Here is a 9,864-nt window from a genome sequence, read left to right as displayed (position 1 = left end):
TAATGGAGCCCACACTGGGAAGCTGCCTGTTCCCATATCGGTATTAATGGAGCCCACACTGGGAAGCTGCCTATTCCCATACCGGTATTAATGGAGCCCACACTGGGAAGCTGTCTGTTCCCATACCGGCATTAATGGAGCCCACACTGGGAAGCTGCCTGTTCCCATACCGGCATTAATGGAGCCCACACTGGGAAGCTGTCTGTTCCCATACCGGCATTAATGGAGCCCACACTGGGAAGCTGCCTGTTCCCATACCGGCATTAATGGAGTCCACACTGGGAAGCTGCCTGTTACAATACCGGTATTAATGGAGCCCACACTGGGAAGCTGCCTGTTACAATACCGGTATTAATGGAGCCCACACTGGGAAGCTGCCTGTTCCCATACCGGCATTAATGGAGCCCACACTGGGAAGCCGCCTGTTCCCATACCGGCATTAATGGAGCCCACACTGGGAAGCTGCCTATTCCCATATCGGTATTAATGGAGCCCACACTGGGAAGCTGCCTGTTCCCATATCGGTATTAATGGAGCCCACACTGGGAAGCTGTCTGTTCCCATATCGGTATTAATGGAGCCCACACTGGGAAGCTGTCTGTTCCCATACCAGTATTAATGGAGCCCACACTGGGAAGCTGCCTGTTACAATACCGGTATTAATGGAGCCCACACTGGGAAGCTGCCTATTCCCATACCGGTATTAATGGAGCCCACACTGGGAAGCTGTCTGTTCCCATATCGGTATTAATGGAGCCCACACTGGGAAGCTGCCTATTCCCATACCGGTATTAATGGAGCCCACACTGGGAAGCTGCCTATTCCCATACCGGTATTAATGGAGCCCACACTGGGAAGCTGTCTGTTCCCATACCGGCATTAATGGAGCCCACACTGGGAAGCTGCCTGTTCCCATATCGGTATTAATGGAGCCCACACTGGGAAGCTGCCTATTCCCATACCGGTATTAATGGAGCCCACACTGGGAAGCTGCCTGTTCCCATACTGGTATTAATGGAGCCCACACTGGGAAGCTGTCTGTTCCCATACCGGTATTAATGGAGCCCACACTGGGAAGCTGCCTGTTCCCATACCGGTATTAATGGAACCCACACTGGGAAGCTGCCTGTTCCCATACCGGCATTAATGGACCCCACACTGGGAAGCTGCCTGTTCCCATATCGGTATTAATGGAGCCCACACTGGGAAGCTGCCTGTTCCCATACCGGTATTAATGGAGCCCACACTGGGAAGCTGTCTGTTCCCATACCGGCATTAATGGAGCCCACACTGGGAAGCTGCCTGTTACAATACCGGTATTAATGGAGCCCAAACTGGGAAGCTGTCTGTTCCCTTACCGGCATTAATGGAGCCCACACTGGGAAGCTGCCTGTTCCCATACCGGTATTAATGGAGTCCACACTGGGAAACTGCCTGTTCCCATACCGGCATTAATGGAGCACACACTGGGAAGCTGCCTGTTCCCATACCGGTATTAATGGAACCAACACTGGGAAGCTGCCTGTTCCCATACCGGCATTAATGGACCCCACACTGGGAAGCTGCCTGTTCCCATATCGGTATTAATGGAGCCCACACTGGGAAGCTGCCTATTCCCATACCGGTATTAATGGAGCCCATACTGGGAAGCTGTCTGTTCCCATACCGGTATTAATGGAGCACACACTGGGAAGCTGCCTGTTCCCATACCGGTATTAATGGAGCCCACACTGGGAAGCTGCCTGTTCCCATACCGGTATTAATGGAGCCCACACAGGGAAGCTGACTGTTCCCATACCGGTATTAATGGAGCCCACACTGGGAAGCTGCCTGTTCCCATACCGGCAGTAATGGAGCCCACACTGTGAAGCTGCCTGTTCCCATACCGGCATTAATGGAGCCCACACTGTGAAGCTGCCTGTTCCCATACCGGTATTAATGGAGCCCACACTGGGAAGCTGCCTGTTCCCATACCGGTATTAATGGAGCCCACACTGGGAAGCTGACTGTTCCCATACCGGTATTAATGGAGCCCACACTGGGAAGCTGCCTGTTCCCATACCGGCAGTAATGGAGCCCACACTGTGAAGCTGCCTGTTCCCATACCGGCATTAATGGAGCCCACACTGTGAAGCTGCCTGTTCCCATACCGGTATTAATGGAGCCCACACTGGGAAGCTGCCTATTCCCATACCGGTATTAATGGAGCCCACACTGGGAAGCTGTCTGTTCCCATACCGGCATTAATGGAGCCCACACTGGGAAGCTGTCTGTTCCCATACCGGTATTAATGGAGCCCACACTGGGAAGGTGCCTGTTCCCAAACCGGCATTAATGGAGCCCACACTGGGAAGCTGCTTGTTCCCATACCGGCATTAATGGAGCCCACACTGGGAAGCTGCCTGTTCCCATACCGGTATTAATGGAACCCACACTGGGAAGCTGCCTGTTCCCATACCGGTATTAATGGAGCCCACACTGGGAAGCTGTCTGTTCCCATACCGGTATTAATGGAGCCCACACTGGGAAGCTGCCTGTTCCCATACCGATATTAATGGAACCCACACTGGGAAGCTGCCTGTTCCCATACCGGCATTAATGGACCCCACACTGGGAAGCTGCCTGTTCCCATATCGGTATTAATGGAGCCCACACTGGGAAGCTGCATGTTCCCATACCGGTATTAATGGAGCCCACACTGGGAAGCTGCCTGTTCCCATACCGGTATTAATGGAACCCACACTGGGAAGCAGCCTGTTCCCATACCGGCATTAATGGACCCCACACTGGGAAGCTGCCTGTTCCCATATCGGTATTAATGGAGCCCACACTGGGAAGCTGCCTGTTCCCATACCGGCATTAATGGAGCCCACACTGGGAAGCTGTCTGTTCCCATACCGGTATTAATGGAGCCCACACTGGGAAGCTGCCTGTTCCCATACCGGTATTAATGGAACCCACACTGGGAAGCTGCCTGTTCCCATACCGGCATTAATGGACCCCACACTGGGAAGCTGCCTGTTCCCATACCGGTATTAATGGAGCCCACACTGGGAAGCTGCCTGTTCCCATACCGGCATTAATGGACCCCACACTGGGAAGCTGCCTGTTCCCATATCGGTATTAATGGAGCCCACACTGGGAAGCTGCCTGTTCCCATACTGGTATTAATGGAGCCCACACTGGGAAGCTGTCTATTCCCATACCGGTATTAATGGAGCCCACACTGGGAAGCTGCCTGTTCCCATACCGGTATTAATGGAACCCACACTGGGAAGCTGCCTGTTCCCATACCGGCATTAATGGACCCCACACTGGGAAGCTGCCTGTTCCCATATCGGTATTAATGGAGCCCACACTGGGAAGCTGCCTATTCCCATACCGGTATTAATGGAGCCCACACTGGGAAGCTGCCTGTTCCCATACCGGCATTAATGGAGCCCACACTGGGAAGCTGCCTGTTCCCATACCGGCATTAATGGAGCCCACACTGGGAAGCTGCCTGTTCCCATACCGATATTAATGGAACCTCCACTGGGAAGCTGACTGTTCCCATACCGGCATTAATGGACCCCACACTGGGAAGCTGCCTGTTCCCATATCGGTATTAATGGAGCCCACACTGGGAAGCTGCATGTTCCCATACCGGTATTAATGGAGCCCACACTGGGAAGCTGCCTGTTCCCATACCGGTATTAATGGAACCCACACTGGGAAGCTGCCTGTTCCCATACCGGCATTAATGGACCCCACACTGGGAAGCTGCCTGTTCCGATATCGGTATTAATGGAACCCACACTGGGAAGCTGCCTGTTCCCATACCGGCATTAATGGACCCCACACTGGGAAGCTGCCTGTTCCCATACTGGTATTAATGGAGCCCACACTGGGAAGCTGTCTGTTCCCATACCGGTATTAATGGAGCCCACACTGGGAAGCTGCCTGTTCCCATACCGGTATTAATGGAACCCACACTGGGAAGCTGCCTGTTCCCATACCGGCATTAATGGACCCCACACTGGGAAGCTGCCTGTTCCCATATCGGTATTAATGGAGCCCACACTGGGAAGCTGCCTGTTCCCATACTGGTTTTAATGGAGCCCACACTGGGAAGCTGTCTGTTCCCATACCGGTATTAATGGAGCCCACACTGGGAAGCTGCCTGTTCCCATACCGGTATTAATGGAACCCACACTGGGAAGCTGCCTGTTCCCATACCGGCATTCATGGACCCCACACTGGGAAGCTGCCTGTTCCCATATCGGTATTAATGGAGCCCACACTGGGAAGCTGCCTATTCCCATACCGGTATTAATGGAGCCCACACTGGGAAGCTGTCTGTTCCCATACCGGCATTAATGGAGCCCATACTGGGAAGCTGTCTTTTCCCTTACCGGCATTAATGGAGCCCACACTGGGAAGCTGCCTGTTCCCATACCGGTATTAATGGAGTCCACACTGGGAAACTGCCTGTTCCCATACCGGCATTAATGGAGCACACACTGGGAAGCTGCCTGTTCCCATACCGGTATTAATGGAGCCCACACTGGGAAACTGCCTGTTCCCATACCGGCATTAATGGAGCCCACACTGGGAAGCTGTCTGTTCCCATACTGGTATTAATGGAGCCCACACTGGGAAGCTGCCTGTTCCCATACCGGTATTAATGGAGCCCACACTGGGAAGCTGCCTGTTCCCATACCGGCATTAATGGAGCCCACACAGGGAAGCTGCCTGTTTCCATACTGGCATTAATGGAGCCCACACTGGGAAGCTGTCTGTTCCCATACCGGTATTAATGGAGCCCACACTGGGAAGCTGCCTGTTCCCATACCGGTATTAATGGAGCCCACACTGGGAAGCTGCCTGTTCCCATACCGGTATTAATGGAGCCCACACTGGGAAGCTGCCTGTTCCCATACCGGCATTAATGGAGCCCACACAGGGAAGCTGCCTGTTTCCATACAGGCATTAATGGAGCCCACACTGTGAAGCTGCCTGTTCCCATACCGGCATTAATGGAGCCCACACTGGGAAGCTGTCTGTTCCCATACCGGCATTAATGGACCCCACACTGGGAAGCTGCCTGTTCCCATATCGGTATTAATGGAGCCCACACTGGGAAGCTGCCTATTCCCATACCGGTATTAATGGAGCCCACACTGGGAAGCTGTCTGTTCCCATACCGGCATTAATGGAGCCCACACTGGGAAGCTGTCTGTTCCCATACCGGTATTAATGGAGCCCAAACTGGGAAGCTGTCTGTTCCCTTACCGGCATTAATGGAGCACACACTGGGAAACTGTCTGTTCCCATACCGGTATTAATGGAGTCCACACTGGGAAGCGGCCTGTTCCCATACCGGTATTAATGGACCCCCACTGGGAAGCTGCCTGTTCCCATACCGGTATTAATGGAACCCAAACTGGGAAGCTGCCTGTTCCCATACCGGTATTAATGGAGCCCACACTGGGAAGCTGTCTGTTTCCATACCGGCATTAATGGAACCCACACTGGGAAGGTGCCTTTTCCCATACCGGCATTAATGGAGCCCACACTGGGAAGCTGTCTGTTTCCATACCCGTATTAATGGAGTCCACACTGGGAAGCCGCCTGTTTCCATACCGGCATTAATGGAGCCCACACTGGGAAGCTGCCTGTTTCCATACTGGCATTAATGGAACCCACCCTGGGAAGTTGCCTGTTCCCATACCGGTATTAATGGAGCCCACACTGGGAAGCTGCCTGTTTCCATACCGGCATTAATGGAGCCCACACTGGGTAGCTGCCTGTTCCCAAACCGGCATTAATGGGGCCCACACTGGGAAGCTGCCTGTTCCCATACCGATATTAATGGAGCCCACACTGGGAAGCTGCCTGTTCCCATACCGGCATTAATGGAGCCCACACTGGGAAGCTGCTTGTTCCCATACCGGCATTAATGGAGCCCACACTGGGAAGCTGCCTGTTCCCATACCGGTATTAATGGAACCCACACTGGGAAGCTGCCTGTTCCCATACCGGTATAAATGGAGCCCACACTGGGAAGCTGTCTGTTCCCATACCGGTATTAATGGAGCCCACACTGGGAAGCTGCCTGTTCCCATACCGATATTAATGGAACCCACACTGGGAAGCTGCCTGTTCCCATACCGGCATTAATGGACCCCACACTGGGAAGCTGCCTGTTCCCATACCAGTATTAATGGAGCCCACACTGGGAAGCTGCATGTTCCCATACCGGTATTAATGGAGCCCACACTGGGAAGCTGCCTGTTCCCATACCGGTATTAATGGAACCCACACTGGGAAGCTGCCTGTTCCCATACCGGCATTAATGGACCCCACACTGGGAAGCTGCCTGTTCCGATATCGGTATTAATGGAGCCCACACTGGGAAGCTGCCTGTTCTCATACCGGTATTAATGGAGCCCACACTGGGAAGCTGTCTGTTCCCATACCGGTATTAATGGAGCCCACACTGGGAAGCTGCCTGTTCCCATACCGGTATTAATGGAACCCACACTGGGAAGCTGCCTGTTCCCATACCGGCATTAATGGACCCCACACTGGGAAGCTGCCTGTTCCCATATCGGTATTAATGGAGCCCACACTGGGAAGCTGCCTGTTCCCATACTGGTATTAATGGAGCCCACACTGGGAAGCTGTCTGTTCCCATACCGGTATTAATGGAGCCCACACTGGGAAGCTGCCTGTTTCCATACCGGTATTAATGGAGCCCAAACTGGGAAGCTGCCTGTTCCCATATCGGCATTAATGGAGTCCACACTGGGAAGCTGCCTGTTCCCATACCGGCATTAATGGAGCCCACACTGGGAAGCTGCCTGTTCCCATACCGGCATTAATGGAGCCCACACTGGGAAGCTGCCTGTTCCCATACCGGCATTAATGGAGCCCACACAGGGAAGCTGCCTGTTCCCATACCGGCATTAATAGAGCCCAGACTGGGAAGCTGCCTGTTCCCATACCGGTATTAATGGAGCCCACACTGGGAAGCTGCCTGTTCCCATACCGGCATTAATGGAGCCCACACTGGGAAGCTGTCTGTTCCCATACCGGTATTAATGGAGCCCACACTGGGAAGCTGCCTGTTCCCATACCGATATTAATGGAACCTCCACTGGGAAGCTGCCTGTTCCCATACCGGCATTAATGGACCCCACACTGGGAAGCTGCCTGTTCCCATACCGGCATTAATGGACCCCACACTGGGAAGCTGCCTGTTCCCATATCGGTATTAATGGAGCCCACACTGGGAAGCTGCATGTTCCCATACCGGTATTAATGGAGCCCACACTGGGAAGCTGCCTGTTCCCGTACCGGTATTAATGGAACCCATACTGGGAAGCTGACTGTTCCCATACTGGCATTAATGGACCCCACACTGGGAAGCTGCCTGTTCCGATATCAGTATTAATGGAGCCCACACTGGGAAGCTGCCTGTTCCCATACCGGTATTAATGGAGCCCACACTGGGAAGCTGTCTGTTCCCATACCGGTATTAATGGAGCCCACACTGGGAAGCTGCCTGTTCCCATACCGGTATTAATGGAACCCACACTGGGAAGCTGCCTGTTCCCATACCGGCATTAATGGACCCCACACTGGGAAGCTGCCTGTTCCCATATCGGTATTAATGGAGCCCACACTGGGAAGCTGCCTGTTCCCATACTGGTATTAATGGAGCCCACACTGGGAAGCTGTCTGTTCCCATACCGGTATTAATGGAGCCCACACTGGGAAGCTGCCTGTTCCCATACCAGTATTAATGGACCCCACACTGGGAAGCTGCCTGTTCCCATATCGGTATTAATGGAGCACACACTGGGAAGCTGCCTATTCCCATACCGGTATTAATGGAGCCCACACTGGGAAGCTGCCTGTTCCCATACCGGCATTAATGGAGCCCACACTGGGAAGCTGCCTGTTCCCATATCGGTATTAATGGAGCCCACACTGGGAAGCTGCCTATTCCCATACCGGTATTAATGGAGCCCACACTGGGAAGCTGTCTGTTCCCATACCGGCATTAATGGAGCCCACACTGGGAAGCTGCCTGTTCCCATACCGGCATTAATGGAGCCCACACTGGGAAGCTGTCTGTTCCCATACCGGCATTAATGGAGCCCACACTGGGAAGCTGCCTGTTCCCATACCGGCATTAATGGAGTCCACACTGGGAAGCTGCCTGTTACAATACCGGTATTAATGGAGCCCACACTGGGAAGCTGCCTGTTACAATACCGGTATTAATGGAGCCCACACTGGGAAGCTGCCTGTTCCCATACCGGCATTAATGGAGCCCACACTGGGAAGCCGCCTGTTCCCATACCGGCATTAATGGAGCCCACACTGGGAAGCTGCCTATTCCCATATCGGTATTAATGGAGCCCACACTGGGAAGCTGCCTGTTCCCATATCGGTATTAATGGAGCCCACACTGGGAAGCTGTCTGTTCCCATATCGGTATTAATGGAGCCCACACTGGGAAGCTGTCTGTTCCCATACCGGTATTAATGGAGCCCACACTGGGAAGCTGCCTGTTACAATACCGGTATTAATGGAGCCCACACTGGGAAGCTGCCTATTCCCATACCGGTATTAATGGAGCCCACACTGGGAAGCTGTCTGTTCCCATATCGGTATTAATGGAGCCCACACTGGGAAGCTGCCTGTTCCCATATCGGTATTAATGGAGCCCACACTGGGAAGCTGCCTATTCCCATACCGGTATTAATGGAGCCCACACTGGGAAGCTGCCTATTCCCATACCGGTATTAATGGAGCCCACACTGGGAAGCTGTCTGTTCCCATACCGGCATTAATGGAGCCCACACTGGGAAGCTGCCTGTTCCCATATCGGTATTAATGGAGCCCACACTGGGAAGCTGATATTCCCATACCGGTATTAATGGAGCCCACACTGGGAAGCTGCCTGTTCCCATACTGGTATTAATGGAGCCCACACTGGGAAGCTGTCTGTTCCCATACCGGTATTAATGGAGCCCACACTGGGAAGCTGCCTGTTCCCATACCGGTATTAATGGAACCCACACTGGGAAGCTGCCTGTTCCCATACCGGCATTAATGGACCCCACACTGGGAAGCTGCCTGTTCCCATATCGGTATTAATGGAGCCCACACTGGGAAGCTGCCTGTTCCCATACCGGTATTAATGGAGCCCACACTGGGAAGCTGTCTGTTCCCATACCGGCATTAATGGAGCCCACACTGGGAAGCTGCCTGTTACAATACCGGTATTAATGGAGCCCAAACTGGGAAGCTGTCTGTTCCCTTACCGGCATTAATGGAGCCCACACTGGGAAGCTGCCTGTTCCCATACCGGTATTAATGGAGCCCACACTGGGAAGCTGTCTGTTTCCATACCGGCATTAATGGAACCCACACTGGGAAGGTGCCTTTTCCCATACCGGCATTAATGGAGCCCACACTGGGAAGCTGTCTGTTTCCATACCCGTATTAATGGAGTCCACACTGGGAAGCCGCCTGTTTCCATACCGGCATTAATGGAGCCCACACTGGGAAGCTGCCTGTTTCCATACTGGCATTAATGGAACCCACCCTGGGAAGTTGCCTGTTCCCATACCGGTATTAATGGAGCCCACACTGGGAAGCTGCCTGTTTCCATACCGGCATTAATGGAGCCCACACTGGGTAGCTGCCTGTTCCCAAACCGGCATTAATGGGGCCCACACTGGGAAGCTGCCTGTTCCCATACCGATATTAATGGAGCCCACACTGGGAAGCTGCCTGTTCCCATACCGGCATTAATGGAGCCCACACTGGGAAGCTGCTTGTTCCCATACCGGCATTAATGGAGCC

The sequence above is a fragment of the Hemitrygon akajei genome, chromosome 1 (assembly GCF_048418815.1).
Source record: "Hemitrygon akajei chromosome 1, sHemAka1.3, whole genome shotgun sequence".
Taxonomy (NCBI): domain Eukaryota; kingdom Metazoa; phylum Chordata; class Chondrichthyes; order Myliobatiformes; family Dasyatidae; genus Hemitrygon; species Hemitrygon akajei.
This window is presented reverse-complemented; position numbering follows the sequence as displayed.